General features: G+C 37.2%; 1 protein-coding gene across 22 annotated transcripts in view; it reads right to left on the bottom strand.

Annotated features, from left to right (window-relative positions):
* The window catches only part of MGA (MAX dimerization protein MGA), a 174,815-nt gene that overhangs the window by 78,080 nt on the left and 80,887 nt on the right, over window positions 1-15,848 (bottom strand). The gene's annotated exons all lie outside the window — the stretch shown is intronic.

Below are 15,848 nucleotides of genomic sequence, written 5' to 3'. Positions count from 1 at the left end.
TGGAGACCCAGTATCGAGTCCTGCATCTGGCTCCTTGCATGGAGCCTGCTTCTCCCTCTGCCTGTCTCTGCCTGTCTCTGCCTCTCTCTCTCTCTCTCTCTCTGATAAATAAACAAAATTAAAAAAAAAAAAAAAAAGAATTACAAACTAGTACGTGAATTCAGCAAGGTAGTAAGATACAAAATCAATTGTATTTCTAAATACAATCAAAAGTTGAAGGATTGGGCAGCCCTGGTGGCACAGAGGTTTAGCGCTGCCTGCAACCCAGGGTGTGATCCGGGATCGAGTCCCACGTCGGGCTCCCTGCATGGAGCCTGCTTCTCCCTCTGCCTGTGTCTCTGCCTCTGTCTCTCATGAATAAACAAATAAAATCTTTAAAAAAAAAAAAAAAGTTGAAGGATTACACGACTGGATTCCAAGATTTATTATATCTAATGTCCTCAAAACCAAATGGTATTGGCAAAAGAATAAACAAATGGAACAAAACTTAGTCCAAAAGTAGAATCACCTGTATATACAGTCACCTGATTTTCCAAAACATGATACATTTTAAAGGCTCTTAAAAGGATCTTTATAGGATCCCTGGGTGGCGCAGCGGTTTAGCACCTGCCTTTGGCCCAGGGCGCGATCCTGGAGACCCGGGATCAAATCCCACGTCCGGCTCCCGGTGCATGGAGCCTGCTTCTCCCTCTGCCTATGTCTCTGCCTCTCTCTCTCTCTCGCTCTCTCTCCTTCTCTGTGTGTGACTATCATAAATTTAAAAAAATTTTTTTTTAATTTAAAAAAAGGATCTTTACAGTAATCTTTTCAAATAAATGATTGTAGCCATTAGATATCTGCATGGAAAAATATATGAGTTTTGACCCTCATTCTCACACCATACACAAAAACTAAGACAAGATGGATTACAGACTTAAATACAAAAGCTAAAACAACTCCAACTTCCCCCTTTCAAAAACTTCACTTAACTGGTAAAAAAAAAAAAAAATAACTTCATATGGTTTTTTTTAAGATTTTATTTATTTATTTGACAGAGAGAAAGAACCAAGGAGCACAAGTGAGAGGAATAGCAGAGGGAGATGGAGAAGCAGACCCTCCACTGAGTGGAGAGCCACACATGGGGCTCGAACCCAGGATCCCGAGATCATGACCTGAGCCAAAGGCAGATGCTTAACTGACTGCGCCACCCAGGTGCCCCTCTTTATGTTTTTTTTTTTTAAGTTTTTTTTTAATAAGTTACATAACAAAAAAATTTGCCCCCCATTTTTTATCTCCTTCACCTATTTTGCCCATCCTCCCTACCAACCTCTCTCACCCCCACAACCACAAGTTTGTTCTCTGTATTTAAAGCCTGGGTTTTTTGTTTTTCTTTTTTACTTTACTCAATTGTTTTCTTTCATAAATTCCAATTAGGAGTGAAACAATATGTTATTTGTCTTTCTGATTTCACTTAGCATTATATCCTTTAGATCCATCCATGTTGTTGTAAATGGTAAGATTTCATTTTTTACGGCTGAATATTCCACTGTATATATTTATACCTTATTCATCCATTCACCTACGAATGGGCACTCGAGTTGTTTCCATATCTTAGCTATCGTAAATAATGCAGCAATAAACCTAAGGGTGGCACATACCTTTTGAATTAGAATTTTCATGTTCTTTGGGTAAATATCCAGTAGGGGAATTACTGGATATAATTCTATTTTTAATTTTTTTAAGAACTCCACACTGTTTTCCATATTGACTGCACCAGGCTACATTCATCAACAATGCTGAGGTTCCTTTTTCTCCACATTCTCACCAACATTTATTTCTTGGACCACATTTCTTACACCATACACAAAAGTAAACTCAAAATAAATTAAAGACCTAAAGGTGAGACCTAAAACCACAAAATTCCTATAAGAAAACATAGGCAGTTATCTCTTTATATTAGCCATAGAAACATCTTTCTAGGTATGTCTTCTTTGGTAAGAGAAACAGAAGCAAAATTAAACTACTACTTGGAGTACACCAAAATAAAGAGCTTTTGCAGAGCAAAGGAAATCATCAACAAAATAAAAAGACAACCTACTGAATAGGAGAAGATATGTGCAAACAGTATGTCCCACTGGGGGTTAATCCAAAATATGTAAAAGACTTAACAATTCAACACCAAAAAAAAAAATAATAATCCAAATAAAAATGGGCAGAAGATATGACTATTTTCCCAAAGAAGACCTACAGATGCCCAATAGACATATAAAAAGATGTTCAGTATCACTTATCAGAGAAATGCAAATCAAAACCATAATGATACTTCACACCTGTCAGAATAGCTAAAATCAAAAACAAGAAATAAAACGCACTCGTTTTGACAACTCAAGGATTTCCAATAAATCTAGTTTTGCAATCCAGTTTCCTTCATCTGTTTTTAAAAGGTTAACAAGACAAGTTCTTTCTCCTCTCTTTATTATGTCAGTTTTTATATTAAGTTCATATAGAAATGCCATTCTATATCAAGTAATTGAGGATTCACATTTAATGAAGTTCTCTCATTATATTCACATTTCAAGACATTAACTTCTGAAATATAGAAAAAATCCGTATCTTCTTTTCATTTAACCTCACAACCTGAATTTATTTTCAGTATCTGAGAACTTCATAAAGGTAGATCTTGGCGGCTACTGCAACATTTGCTTTCACATTTTCCTGAAGAATTAAATTTGCTCAGTTAGAGAGGTTCTCAGAAAATATCTCCCCTTATTTTCCCCAAAAAACTTTATGCATAATACATGAAAATTTGTCTTGGCAGGAAGATTTTGCAAACAACCCTGAAGTTTCATACATCTAAGAAGTCTGTATCCAAATAAATGAGGTGAAAGATTACTTAAGAAATCAAGCAAAACCAACGATTTGTTACATTTAAAGAAAAGGATTCCTTTTTTGTTTAGTATATAATTAATGCAACAAATAAATATGACCTATCAGTCGCTCTGAAACACATTTTAAAAACTTTAAGGGCAGCCTGGGTGGGTCAGCAGTTGAGCATCTGCCTTCGGCCCAGGTTGTGACCCTGAGGTCCCGGGATCGAGTCCCACATCGGGCTCCCTGCATGGAGCCTGCTTCTCTCTGCCTGTGTCTCTCTCTGCCTCTCTGTGTCTCTCATGAATAAATAAAATATTAAAAAGAAAAAAGAAAAAAGAAAAAATATACTAAGTTTTGGCAAAGATGTTGAGCAACCTCAATTTTTATTCACTGAAGACTAGGTTAATAAAACCCTGTGAGAACTTATGCTAATGCTAAACATATAGGGATACCTTGTTGGCTCAGTTGGTTAAGTGTCTGCCTTTGATTCAGGTCATGACACAGGGTCCTGAGATGGAACCCCCCAGTCAGAATCCCTGCTCAGTGTGGAGTCTATTTCTCTCTCTGCCTCTGTCCCCAACTCCGCCTCACTCATGCTTGCGTGCACTCTCTCACTTTCTCTCTCAAATAAAGAAAATCTTTTTTAAAAAGAAAACAGGGGATCCCTGGGTGGCGCAGCGGTTTGGCGCCTGCCTTTGGCCCAGGGCGCGATCCTGGAGACCCGGGATCGAGTCCCACGTCGGGCTCCCGGTGCATGGAGCCTGCTTCTCCCTCTGCCTGTGTCTCTGCCTCTCTCTCTATCTGTGTGTGACTATCATAAATAAATAAAAATTAAAAAAAATAAAAATAAAAATAAAAATAAAAATAAAAAGAAAACATATGTATATCATATGATTAAACAATTCCATTTCCAGTATATGCTCCAAAGAAATGCACTCATATGTACACCAAAACCAGAATATTCATAACTGCTCTATTTAAAATGGTCAATGCAATAATTATAATGGAAACTATCCAAATGCCCATTAACATTAAAATGACTAAAATGTGGTAATCTGAAAAGTGGAATATTGCAAAGCAATGAGAATAAAACAATCTACAACAATATGCAGCAACATAGAAGACTCTCACAAACAAATGTAAAGCTAAAAATGGTACTCTGTTATTCCTTTTACATTAAAGCAGGCAAAAAAAAAAGCAGGCAAAATATCTGTAATGTTAGAAGATAATGATCATCTTGTTAGGCAGGAAGGAAGGAAAACAACTGAAAGAAGTCTTTAGAGGGGCTCCTGGTATGCAGATATATTTTTTGTAATATTAATGCTGGTGATATGATTACGTTCCATTTATGAATATTCATCTAGGTGTTCTGTATGTATATATCACATTTCAATTTAGTAAGTCACACAATAATAAAGAGAAAATGAGAGAATGATTAGAGAAATGATAAAAAGTGTTAAATTTGGTGGCACTATGCAAGAGAGACTAAAAAGAGAAAAATAACAGATAACTTAGGAATAATTGATAAGAATCTGAACAAGAGTGATTATAAAAATAAGAATACAAATCTCAAATACTGCAGAAGAACCAGTAAGACATGGCAGAGTAGAACAAAAGAGAAAAACAAAATTTTTAGTCTCAAAATAAACTATAATAGTCTGATGTAACTAAATAATGGAGCTGGATAAAAGTTCTAAAAATGAAAAAAAATGTTCTAAAAGTGGAGCCCTTTGAAAGTTACCACTATAAGATGGTTAGAATCACAAGGAAAAATGCACTAAAAATTATGGTATAAAGAATTAAAAAGCAGAATAATTTTTTAAAATACTCACCGTGAAGGCTGAAAAGATAATGTTCTAAGGAGCAAAGGATAAGGATAGCATTATCTAAAGAGAAATGAAAGATTTTGCTCACTAAATACTGTCAGAATACCGATAACAAGACATAAACAGGCTGATCAATCTGTTAAGTGGATCACACACATGATGTTTAAGAGAGTAAGTACAGTAATGTGACCAGGAAAGGTAGACTGCAAGGGATATTGAGAAAGAAATAAGTGAGGAACTCCAGGCAACAGGTGGAGATTACTCAATCAACAACACTGGCCACAAATAAAAGGGAGGGGAGGGTAAATTATAATGGAAAAAGATGGGATCCCTGGGTGGCACAGCGGTTTAGCGCCTGCCTTTGGCCTAGGGCGCGATCCTGGAGACCCGGGATCGAGTCCCACGACAGGCTCTCGGTGCATGGAGCCTGCTTCTCCCCTCTGCCTATGTCTCTGCCCCTCTCTCTCTCTCTCTCTCTCTCTGTGACTATCATAAATAAATTAAAAAAATTTTTTTAATGTTTATAATGGAAAAAGACGACTAAGAAAAAACTTTGTCATGTCTTTAAAAAAAAGAAAGAAAAGAAAAAAAGAAATGGTAGGAAGTAGGAGAAACTAAAGATCCTGGAAAGAGAATAATGTAAAAGCATCATCCCTCAATAAGACACTCTAATTTCCAAAAGGTAAAATAGTATCCCCTAAAACTACACTTAACTATATTATAGCCTTAGACAGAAACATATCAAATGACAAGTTAAAGATACCGCTAATTATTCAAGGTAGTAAAAAAAAATAAAATAAAATGAATGTTCATAAATGGTATTTCTAACATTCCAGAAGTTTCATTTCACTGACGCCATTCAGGTTTTCGTTAAATTACACAAATTCAAGTATTTATTAACTATGTGTGGAATTATCATTCTAGGATTGAAGAATCAGTAGCAAGTAAAACAAGATCCTTACTCCAATAAAGCTTAAAAGCTAGTGGGAAAATCAGAGTACATACTAGCCAAATGAGAGGATAGTTGATGAATGTTATAAAAACCCTGAAAGACCAAAACAGAGACATTCACTAAAAATAAAATGATGGATTTAAAGAAGTGGGGGGGGGGGCAATGACCTGAATGATGAGAGGTTACAAACAGTATAATATGCAAAAACACTTAAGGCATTAAAAGCTAAGGGAATATGAAAAGAAAATGGGTGAACTGAGGTGGCTGATATATAACACACTCAGAAAGTATAGTACAAGATTAAGTCCAAAGAGATAAGGCAAGGAGACTTTTAAGTATAATAGTAAGCCACTGAAGGTTTTTAAAAAGAGAAGGACATAATCTAATTCACACTTTTCAAAGAACATTCAGTCTGCTCAGTAGAGTATGGATTGTAGGAAGAAAAAAGAGAAACAACCAGGAAACCAGTTAGATGGTATGCAGTAAGGATGGTGTTATGGACTACCACGTTAGCAAAAGAGAGAATACAGACGTCAGTATGCTCATATACTATGGGTGGAGATGTAAGTGGTTTTAAACTTCTGCAATCTAAATGGTAATCAAATTTTAAAACCTGTATACCCTTTGATCCAGGCAGTACCATTCCTATGAATTGATCCTTGTATTTGGGAAAGTGTCCAAGAATATGTGCATGAGAAATTTTACTGCTCTATTATTTATTATGGCTGAACAACTGAAATAATCTCAAGGTCCATCAAGAGGCCTGATTAAATTCATTTTATGGGTACCAATGTGGCCCTTTGAAAACACCTAACATAGGCATTTGAGATTAAGAAAAGATTCTATACCACAGAACACTATCTTGCAAAACCATTTTCATATATGTCTAATTTTGATACTTGTGACTCAATCTTTTCTTTCCTATTAAGTCTGAGTGGTTCTTCTCTATAATAACATTCTCACTTGCATTCTGGTGTGCCTTTTTGGGAAAAAAATATATGTGCCAGTGATTCCAGGTACACTCATGTCAGTGTACAATTAACCAAACATAAAAATAACTAAGAACTATGCCACCTATGGAAAAGTTGGAGAATCTGAGTGTTTAGGTTGGAATTATGAAGATAATATCATTCAGGCAGGAATTATTCTGGTTGGGGCCTAGAAAAGTATCTGAAAACTGAAGGTGGTCAGTGCGTTTAGTTAATGCCTAAATAAAGAAGAGAACTCTTGAACAGATGTACGTAATTTTTTGTCCAAATGTTTAAAGGACACTCATGTAAAAGGGATATGGACTGACTCTGCCCTCTACAACTACAATTACAAAAAAAAAAAAAGTGGGGGCAAACTTACAAAAGAGGGAGCACAAAGATAAAAAGATACAAATGTCAACTTGCCCAAAATAAGGAGTCATCCAATAATGAAATTAGCTGCCTCAAAAATTTGTGAAACCAAAACAGATAAAAACAAAAAAGACTATGTAGACAAAGATGTGGAAGTAACAGGAACTGTACCTGTACACTGTTGATATAAGTATAAATTGGTACAATCGTTTTGAAAAACATGGCACTATCTACTAAAACTAAAGTACAGCAATTCTATGCCCCAGCCATTCTTCTAGATGTGTAACAGACATCAGTGTACATGTCCACCTAGTCATTTTCAAGAATATCCATAGTAGCTTTATTACTAAGAGTTAAAAACAGACACAATCTAAAGGTCCATCAACAGAATAATACTGGATGTGTGGAGGGAGGCAAAAATAATATAGAGATTTCCTTTAAAAAAAAAAGACTTTATTTATTTATTCATGAGAGACACAGAGAGAGAGAGAGAGGCAGAGACACAAAGCAGGAGAAGCAGGCTCCAAGCAAAGGAGCCTGATGTGGGACTCAATCCCGGTCTCCAGGATCACACCCTGGGCTGAAGGTGGCGCTAAACCACTAAGCCACCCGGGCTGCCCAATATAGAGATTTCCAATTTGAATGACTATAATAGCTAATACCAAAGAAAAGATCTTAAGATGAATAAAATTAGCTGGAGTTGGCAATTACAATGCACACTGTAGATAAATTGCAGGAGCCAGGTTGATCTAAAGGTGTGAAGCTAAGAACTCGAATCTAAGCTAAACATATATTATTAGTTATTATTAACTTCCAAAATAGTATTACATAGAAACAGAAAACAAAGTCAAGGATAAGATCCTAAAAACAAACACACACACACACACACACACACACACAGATCCTAAAAACAGAATACCTGGAATTTCCATTATTTAATAAATGGCTGAATATATTAAGAGGAACCAATGAAGATGGTTGGGGGAAAAAGGAAATATCAGAAGTTAGGAGAATCAGGTGAATGGTATAAAGAATCAGGCAAATGATATAGAGTTAAACTAGTAGGAAACGGTCAAAAAATAGCATATGTAACAAAACCTGGATAATGGTCAGTAAATTCTCTAATAAAGAACCCAATGGGGGGGTGGAGGGCACCTGAGTTGCTCAGTGAATTAGGCATCTGCCTTCAGCTCAGACTGTGATCCCAGGGTCCTGGGATCAAGCCCCAAGTCAGACTCCCTACTCAGTGGGGAGTCTGCTTCTCCCTCTGCCCCGTGTCCCCTGCTCATGCTCTCTCAAATAAATAAAATATTAAAAAAAAAAAAAAAGAACAGCAACTCACTGAAGATACTAACTGAAACAAAACAGAATGATAGAGAGTAATCATATTTCAGTGGATTCAGAAGAGAGACAAGGAATAAAAATACGTATGTATAATTTTTAAAAATTTTTTTAAGTTTTTTTTTTTTTTTTTTTTTTTAAGATTTTACTTATTTATTCATGAGAGAGGCAGAGACATAGTCAGAGGGAGAAGAAGCGGGCTCCCTGTGGGGAGCCCAATGTAGGACTCGATCTGGGACTCCGGGATCATGACCTGAGCCAAAGGCAGATGCTCAACCACTGAGCCACCCAGGCGTCCCTAAAAAAAACTTTAAAATCAACAAATTGAACACTGGCAAACTTTTCTTCAAAGAGGCAGACAGTAAATATTTAAGCCTTTGCAGGCCTCATAGAGTCCCTCCTTACATACTGTCATGTACATACAACACAGGCAATAGGCCAGATTTAGCCAACACCTGCTTAAAAATAATCTGAGCTCCCAAAACAAGTATTTGGAGATAAAATTTGCATATAGCTAAATATTTTCACAACTGAAAATAATGCTGTATCTTGGAGCATGCGCTTCAAGTTTTTCTTTTTTCTTTCAGTGACAGGCATTTATGTATTTGTAAATCTGAACCATTTTCTTGATCCATTAAGTTCAAAAGCTCAACCATGTAACACCAAAAAACTGCTGTCTATAACAAAGAAATACACCTGACCCTTTCAGCTAACAAACCCCTCCTCACCCTGGCTTCCAAGATAATTTTAAAAATAACTTATCTGGGGTGCCTGGGTGGCTCAGTCAGTTAAAGCATCAGACAACACACTCTTGATTTCAGCTCAGGTTATGATCCCAGGCTCTTGGATTGAACCCCAAGCAAGGGGCCAACCCCCACCCCCCCATCAGCAGGGAGTCAGCTTGAGGATTATTTCCCTCTTCCTCTGTCCCTCTCCCACACACTCCAGCTCCCAAGTGCACAGGACTTCTCTCCCTGTCTAAAATAAATAAATAAATCTTTTCAAAAAATAAACATAATAAAAATAAATTATCCATTATCTAAAGATAGATTAAACTCCTTTTGGATAATAAGCTTAAAGGTACTGGTAGTGAACTGTTCAAATTTTTAATCGTGCTGGGTAATTAAGATGGTTAGAACTGATTGGAAAATCAGATAGTGAATAGATGGCATTCACTAGCTGCAACTATAAAAATACACCACAGTTAATAAGCAAAAACTTTACAGTATTCAGAACTTTCCCTCTTGATGGAAAAAAAAAATTGCTTGAGTAGCACTCACTCCAAAACAACCCTTAGAAAAAGCAAAGCACTAATTTATCCATAAACAAGTCGAGAGGGGAACTCATGTGCATGGGGATTCCAAACTCAAAGAATAGTAACTGTTAATGGGATACAAATAAAACGAGAAAGAAAAGGACAAACACTACGCTGGGTTTTATTTCTGCCGTACTTGTGTTCTAACATTCCAAATAAGGCAAGTTTCTGATTTCTAGTTCCACACGTAAGAAGCTTGGAAGTTGCCACTATGTCCTATACAAATAAAATGCTAAACAGACTGAAAAATCAACTCTTCTTGGATCTGTAAGAGAGGTGAAGACACCGTGCAAACTACTGAGAGAGACCAGTCAATCAATAAAGGGGGTCATGGCTTTAAAGGAGCAGAGGCTAACAAGTAAAAACCACCTCAGGAACCATTGCCAGGGTAGAAAAACCTGAATTATAACTGACAGATTGCTAGAGGCTCAACGTGATTAAGTCTGAAAGTTAAAAACTCCAGTTGAACCCAATCACTGAAGTGCTCCCTACACTTTTGAGTTTTACTCACCAGGAGTTAGACCAAGTTATCACAGTAAATACTTCTCATAAAAAAAACAAAACAAAAAAAAACCCACACACGTTGCAGGGCAGGGGGAAGCACTCTTCCTAACAAGAGGCCTGACCTCTAGAGAAAGTATTTAAGCAAAGCTTAACCTGCTAGAGTTTTACCAGAGCCTAAATGACCTGAGCAAAGAGAAATACCCAAAAGCTGTTACTTTAAAAGATCAATAAGGGATCCCTGGGTGGCGCAGCGGTTTAGCGCCTGCCTTTGGCCCAGGGCGCGATCCTGGAGACCCGGGATCGAATCCCACGTCAGGCTCCCGGTGCATGGAGCCTGCTTCTCCCTCTGCCTGTGTCTCTGCCTCTCTCTCTCTCTCTCTCTCTCTCTCATGAATAAATAAATTAAAAATCTTTAAAAAAAAAAAAATAAAATAAAAAATAAAAGATCAATAAAATCAATAAGCCTCTAGTGGCAGCTGGCTGGCTCAGTAGGTAGAGCATGTGACTCCTGATCGCAGGGTTGTGGGTTCAAGTCCCAAACTGGGTGGAAAGATTACTTAAAAATATCATCTTTAAAAAAAAAAAAAATCAGTAAGCCTCTAGCCAAGCTTAAAAAAAAAAAAAAAAAGAGGGCGCAAATTAATCAGAACTATATAGAGGTGCTAGGTGGCTCATTCGGTCAAGTGTCCAACTCTTGGTTTTGGCTCAGATCATGATCTCAAGGTCCTGAGATGGAGCCCCACATGGGGTTTGTGATCAGTGCAGTCTGCTTATCCCACTCCATCTCCCTCTGCTAGTGCACATGTGCATGCACACACATTCTCTCAAATAAAGAAAATCTTAAAAAAAAAAGCCTATAATCAGAACAGAACTATATCTACTAAAGAAATTCAATCAATAACTAGTAACCTTCCAAATTAGAAAGCACCAGGCCCAGACAGGTTCACCGGTCAATTTTCCCAAACATTCAAGCAAGCAATTATATCAATTCACTACAATCTCTCTCAGAAAATATAAGAGAATAACTTTCTAACTCATTCTATAAAGCCTGCATTAACCTAATACCAAAACCAAAGATGTAAGAAAATGACAAGACCATCATCTCTCATGAACAAAGATGCAAAAATCTAAAACACAATAGCAAATTGAATCCAACAATGTATAAAAAGAATTAAGAAAAAAATAATTAAAAAAAAGAAAAAATAATAAATAAATAAAAGAATTAAGACACCTTGAGCAAATGGGATTTATCCCACGTATCCAAGGCTGCTTCAACATTTGAAAATCAATTAATGTAATCCATCATATCACCAAACTTAAGAGGGGGAAAAAAAATTCAAAAGACCAGATCAATAAGATTGAGAAAAAGATTCTGACAAAATCCACCACCTACTTGCAATAAAAACTCAGTAAACTGGGGCAACCTGAGTGGCTCAGAGGTTGAGCATCTGCTTTGGCTCGGGATGGATTGAGTCCTGCATCTGCTTCTCCCTCTGCCTGGGTTTCTGCCTATTCTCTCATGAATAAATAAAATCTTTTTTAAAAGTTTAAAAACTCAGTAATCTAAGAATAGAAAGGAATTTCCTCAACTTGATTGAGAATATCTACAAAACACTTAAAGCTAACATCATACTAAATGGTGAGAAAATACCAACTTTCCCAAGAAGATCAGGAACAAGGTTCCTCTTATACTCCCATTCAACATCATACCAGAAATCCTAGTTAATACAGTAGAACAAGAGAAGGAAATAAAGGGCATACAGATTGGTTGGGGGCAAAGAAATAAAACTTGTTTTGTTCACAAAGAACACGATCATCTAGGGAGAAAATCCAAAAGGTTGACAAAAAACTTCTGGAACTAGTAAGATATTTAAGCAAGGTTAAAGAAAACAAGCTTAATATACAAAAGTCAATCCCTTATATATACCATCAATGAACACATGGATTTGAAGTTAAAAAGAATGTGAAATTAAAAACACAATACTAGGGATCCCTGGGTGGCGCAGCGGTTTGGCGCCTGCCTTTGGCCCAGGGCGCGATCCTGGAGACCCGGGATCGAATCCCACATCGGGCTCCCGGTGCACGGAGCCTGCTTCTCCCTCTGCCTGTGTCTCTGCCTCTCTCTCTCTCTCTCTCTGTGACTATCATTAATAAATAAAATCTTTAAAAAAAAAAAAAACAACACAGTACTATGTACATTATCACAAAAAAAAATGAAATGCCTAAGTATAAATCTAACAAAATATGTACAAGATTGGGGCACCTGGCTGACTTAGTAGAGCATGGAGACTCTTGATCTCAGGGCCATGCATCAAGCCCCGCACTGGGCCCAGAGCTCACCAAATTTAAAAATAAATAAAAAATAAAAACAGCCACAAAAATAAAGAAATTAAAGAGCTAAATAAAGATGTGGTGTGGGTGTGTATACACATATACACACGATGGAGTATTAGCCATAAAAAGAATGGTATCTTGCCACTTACAATGACATGGATGAAACTAGAGTGTATTAACCTAAGTGGAATAAGCCAGTCAGTGACAAATACCGCAGGATTTTACTTATACGTGGAATTTAAGTAACAAAACTGATTAACACAGGGGAAGGAAAAATAAGATTAAAAACAAAGAGGGAGGCAAACCATAAGAGACTCTAAACTATAGAAAACAAATAGTTGCTGGACGAGAGGTGGGTGGAGGGATGGGGCAATTGGGTGACAGGCATTAAGGAAGTAATGAGTGTAATTACACTGGATGTAATGAGCATTGGGTTTTATATGCAACTGATGAACCACTAAATTCTACCCCAAAAATAATACACTATAGGTTAAGTAGCTTGAATTTGAATAAAGCCAAAAAATAAATAAATAAAAAGCTAAATATGGGCAGCCCAGGTGGCTCAGCAATTTAGCACTGCCTTCGGCCCAAGGCGAGATCCTGGAGAACCCAGGATCAAGTCTCATATTGGGCTCCCTGCGGGGAGCCTGCTTCTCCCTCTGCCTGTGTCTCTGCCTCTCTCTCTCTCTCTCTCATGAATAAATAAATAAAATCTTAAAAAAAAAAAAAAGCTAAATAAATGGAAAGAGATCCCATTTTCATAACAGACACACTCAATTTAGTCAAGCCATCAGTTCTTCCCAACTTGATCTATAGATTCAATACAACCACAATCAAACTCCCAGCAAGTTATTTGTGGATACTGATAAACTTATTCTATGGTCATATGAAGAAGGAAAAGACCCAGAATAGCCAACACCCAACATAATGTTGAAGAAGTACAAAGTTGGAGGGCTGACACGTCTCACCTTCAAGCTAACTATAACGTTAAAGTAATCAACACAGTAAAGTTTGTGGTATTGGTGAAAGAACAAATAGGTCAATGGAACAGACTAGAGAGGCCAGCAATAGCCCCCCCATAAATATGGTCACCTGATCTTTGATAAATGAGCAAAAGACAAAACAGAGCAAAGATCATCTTTCTCAACAAATGATACTGCAATGGCAAGACATCTTGCAAAAAACTCCATCTAGACACACACCTTCTACCCTTTACAAAAACTAAACGAATCAAAATGGATCATAAACTGAAATGTAAAACACTAAACTCTAAGACTCCTAAAAGAGATCAGAGGAGGAAGTCTAGACACAACCTTGGGTATGGTAATGACTTTTTAAATACAACACCAAAGGCAAGATCCATGAAACAAATAATAGGCTGAACTTCATAAAAATAAACTGCTCTGTGAAAGACGCTATCAAAAGAATGAGAAGAGAAGCCACAGACTGGGAGAAAATATTTGCAAAAGTCACATCTGATAGAGGGCTGCTCTTCCAAAATATACCAAAAGAAAAAAAAAAAGGAAAAAAAGCTTTAAACACATAGAAAAAAATCTAATTCAAAAATGGACCACAGGGATGTCTGAGTGACTCAGTCAGTTAAGTAGCTAACTCTAGATTTTGGCTCAGGTCATGACCTTAGGGTGGTGAGATTAAGTCCCATATTAGGCTTCAGGCTCAGTGCTCAGAGCAGAACCTAGTTGAGATTCTCTCTCCTCCCTCTCTCCCTCTTCCAATCATGTGCTTTATCTAAATAAATCTTTTGGGGAAAAACAAACAAACAAAAACACCACAGACCATAACAGATGCCTCATCAAAGAAAATATACAGATGGCAAATAAATGTATGAAAAAGATGTTCCTGGGACGTCTGCATGGCTCAGCAACTAAGTGCCTGCCTCCCGCCCAGGGTGTGATCCTGGAGTCCCCAGGATGGACTCCCACATCAGGGTCCCTGCATGGAGCCTGCTTGCTTCTCTATCTGTGTCTCTCATGAATAAATAAAAATCTAAAAAAAATAAAATAAAAAAGATGCTCCACGCTGCCTATCACCAGGGAATTACAAATTAAGATAATGAGATACTACTACACCCCTATTAGAATTGCCAAAATCCAGAAAACTGACAACACCAAGTGCTGACAAGGAAGTAGAGCAACTGGAATTCTCATTCACTGCTGCTTCAAATGCAAAATAGCACAGCCACTTTAAAAGACAGCTTGAGGGCAGCCCCCGTGGTGCAGCGGTTTAGCGCAGCCAGCAGCCCAGGGCGTGATCCTGGAGACCGGGGATCGAGTCCCAGAGTATGGTGCCTGCTTCTCCTTCTGCCTGTGTCTCTGCCTCTCTCTCTCTCTCTGTCTCTATGAATAAATAAAAATATTTAAAAAAAAAAAAAAGGGGGAAATGAGAAAATCAAGGAAACATGATTTAAATAAAAAATAAATAAAAGCTTGAAAAATATGTAAATAAATAAATAAAAGACAGCTTGAGAATTATTTTACCAATCTAAGCCTACTCCTACCATATGATCTATAACAATCAAGCTCCTTGGTTATCTACTCAAATGACAGGAAAACTTGAACATCAATGTTTATGGTAGCTTTATTCATAACTGCCAAAACTTGGAAGCAACTAAGATGTCCTTTAGTAGGTGAATGGATAAACTGATAGATAGAATGGAGTATTATTTAGCACTAAAAAGAAATGTGCCACCAAGCCATGAAAAAGACATGAAGGAAACTTGAATACTTATTTACTAAGTAAAAGAAGTCTATGCAAAAAGTTAATGTACAGTAAGATTCCAACTATATGACATTCTGGACAAGGCAAAGCTATAGAGACTATAAAAAGATCAGAAGTTGCCAGAGGTTGAGGAGGAAAGGGAAGAATTAACAGGTAGAGCAGAGGATTTTTAGGCAATGAAAATACTACTGTGATACTATAACAGTGCAGGTATCTTTACATATCTTTCCAAACTAAAAATGAACCCTAATGTGATCTATGGACTTTAGATGATTATGATGTATCAATGTACCTTTATAAATTGTAACAAATATATTACTTTTAATGAGAAGTGTTAATAATGGGAGAAGCAATGCATGTGTGGCAGCAGCGGGTATGTGGGAAACTTCTACACCTTCCTCTCAAGTTTTGCTGTGAAGTTAAAACTGTTCTAAAAAAATTAAGTCTCTAATTAAAAAATAGTAATAAAGGGCAGCCCGGGTGGCTCAGTGGTTTAGCGCCACCTTCAGCCCAGGGCGTGATCCTGGAGGCCTAGGATGGAGTCCCACGTCGGGCTCCCTGCACAGTGCCTGTTTCTCCGCCTCACTCTGTGTCTCTCATGAATAAATAAATAAAAATCTTTATTAAAAAAAATAGTAATAGGGATC

The sequence above is a fragment of the Canis lupus genome, chromosome 30 (assembly GCF_003254725.2).
Source record: "Canis lupus dingo isolate Sandy chromosome 30, ASM325472v2, whole genome shotgun sequence".
NCBI classification, from domain to species: domain Eukaryota; kingdom Metazoa; phylum Chordata; class Mammalia; order Carnivora; family Canidae; genus Canis; species Canis lupus.
Note: the sequence above shows the minus strand (reverse complement) of the source record. Positions and strands in the feature narration are given on the sequence as shown.